The following is a 2500-nucleotide window of genomic DNA, read 5'->3' as shown; positions in this document are numbered from 1 at the left end:
TCACACGGTGGGGCCTCTTAAAATATAAAGCAGCGCACAGAAAAGAGAGAAAATGGATAAAGAAAGAAGGAAGGACAATGAGAAAGTGCAAAGTATTGTGTTCTGATCCAAAGAAAGGTTCCTCCTCTCGTGCCCGTTTGCTGAGTGGGAGCGTCTCCCACTGTACATGCCGCTGACAAACTTCCGGACCCACAACTCCAGCTGCTGGTAGGTGCAGTAGCACCCAAGGATCAGACAGAGCTGCACCCAGCAGTGGGGGAAAAAAACCAGCACTCTGTTTACATGCTATTCACGACAGCCGGTGCTAATTTCCGATAGGGCAAAACAATTGCTCGTCTTAATGATGCAATGACTGGTAACCAATCAGTAGATGAAATAAGGGGGTTTCAACATGTGCAGCTAGATCTTTTTAAGATATTAAGTTCATAAATTCCAAATGAAGTCAAAAGCACCACCAATGAATTAGTTCCTGAAGCTATGGCAAGAACATTGCAAATTACAAGGCTTTATACATGAATCATCAACTTTATACATGAATCATCAACTTTATACATGAATCATCAATCTCAGACTTGTCTTCCTTCGCTAGAAAATGTCCGCAGAAAGTTGCTGGAAAAAGTGACGGCCGCGTGTCCTGTGTGTGTCCTGTGTGTGTCCTGTGCGTGTCCTGTGCGTGTCCTGTGTGTGTCCTGTGTGTGTCCTGTGCGTGTCCTGTGCGTGTCCTGTGCGTGTCCTGTGTGTGTCCTGTGCGTGTCCTGTGTGTGTCCTGTGTGTGTCCTGTGTGTGTCCTGTGTGTGTCTGGATCAGCTTTGGTCTGGCGAAGTCTCTCTCCCTCTGCCGCACGTGGGATGGGCTTTCAGATGACCGCCACACTGACTGGAACTGCAAGGGACCAAACTAAAATTGAAACTGTAAATCCAGTTTATGGAGAGTAGTTCTTTACTAGGAAAAGGGCCCAGCCTCACCTCTCCTGTGATTAGAAACGTCTACCACTTACATACGCCACCTTACTTGGTACACCTGCCTGTGAGGGACGTTTAACAGGTGTGTGGATGGTAGCATGTCTGGTGCTATGTTCAGTGTAAGGTATTTATGTGACTCTTAGAGTTACTGGAGCTACAAAAGGTGATTGTACGTACAAACAAAACAAAATCGGTGGTCAGGATAAATCATACAACAGGATCGGCTTTATAATGTATTCTGGCACCAAAAATTGATCAGTGAAGAAAAGGAAGAAAAGGTAAAGGAATCTAGATAATCATAATTATTAGTAAGTAAAGAATTAAAAAAAAAAAAAATCAGTCCAACAGTATTGTTTCTCTGTAGTGTCAAAACTCCAATCAACCAAGGTTACTCCGCTCTCCCATATTCTTGCTATCTCTGCCAGTGGGAATGCAAACAACCCAATTAAAAGCTACTGTGATGCTGTCTGCCCAAGGACTGGAGGAGATGCTGACGTGTCTTCCAGTGCAGGGGTTTGTGCACCCCAGTTACACTTCTGACCAAGTATGACCCCTCGTACACCGCGTAATCCTCACCCTACCCCTATGGGAGCCAGTCAGAATGCTTAGCCATGTCACTTCCTCCTTATATGGCCTTGTATTGTTGCAAATGACCCGGGGATTCGAGGTGGCCAGTTAGCGTCTGCTATCAGCTGAGCAAACCTTAAGGGGTGCACAGTGGTTTGAAGTATTCATGGCTGTCCCTGTGCTGTGGGCTGATCCTGCCTCACTAGCCTTCTAAGGGAGGAGAAAGGAAATGAATCATATGCTTAAAAACGTATGTGATGAAGTAATTCCTTATTTCAACCTATAGTAAACACCACGAAATAAATCAAACCATAAAACATTTGGTAATAAAAATGTCATGACCTATTCCTTCACTTGAGTTTGTCTTCCAGCCTAAACCCTGCTTGTCTGCGCTCATTTTCTGACCACACAACCACTGCTGACTAGGCATTTTTTCAGTGGGAACTGACACATGGTAACGTGGCTATGCTAGAGCCAAGGCAGTCAGTCTTGTGCGGACATGGGTGTATCAGGCACAGCAGTGTGGCTGGGGGTTTTCCATGGGTGTCTGGGTCACTGCTGGGTTGAGAGTGGCCTGCCAGTCAAAAATACCCAGCCAATAGCTGTCTTATGTTCAGATACTGACCACTGAGGAAGAGTTGGAGGATGGCTAACACAAACTGTGCATGGCAACAGGTAGACTACAGACTATTAACTGTAGATATGGATATGTATCATATATAGCAAAAAATAACTCAGTGTCCTGCAAATGGTTGGAAAATAAATCATAGTCAAACATGCAGGAAGATGATTTTTTTTTTTGTATTACCATGATAATTCATAACACACACATTTTACATGTAGGCTTCTGCGCCCAGGCAGGACTAAAACCCTGACAGTAATTCTTATTGGGTGGCTCAAACTAAAACTGAGAGCATTCTAAACCAATCAGAGTGCTCTGGGGATGATGAAGTGCCTGCTGTTGCTCTCCC

The 2500-nt window shown here is 44.7% G+C and overlaps 1 protein-coding gene across 3 annotated transcripts in view; it reads right to left on the bottom strand.

Annotated features, from left to right (window-relative positions):
- Window positions 1–2500, bottom strand: part of sash1a (SAM and SH3 domain containing 1a) — a 230158-nt gene that overhangs the window by 66391 nt on the left and 161267 nt on the right. The gene's annotated exons all lie outside the window — the stretch shown is intronic.

The sequence above is a fragment of the Electrophorus electricus genome, chromosome 8 (genome assembly GCF_013358815.1).
Source record: "Electrophorus electricus isolate fEleEle1 chromosome 8, fEleEle1.pri, whole genome shotgun sequence".
NCBI classification, from domain to species: Eukaryota; Metazoa; Chordata; class Actinopteri; order Gymnotiformes; family Gymnotidae; genus Electrophorus; species Electrophorus electricus.
Note: the sequence above shows the minus strand (reverse complement) of the source record. Positions and strands in the feature narration are given on the sequence as shown.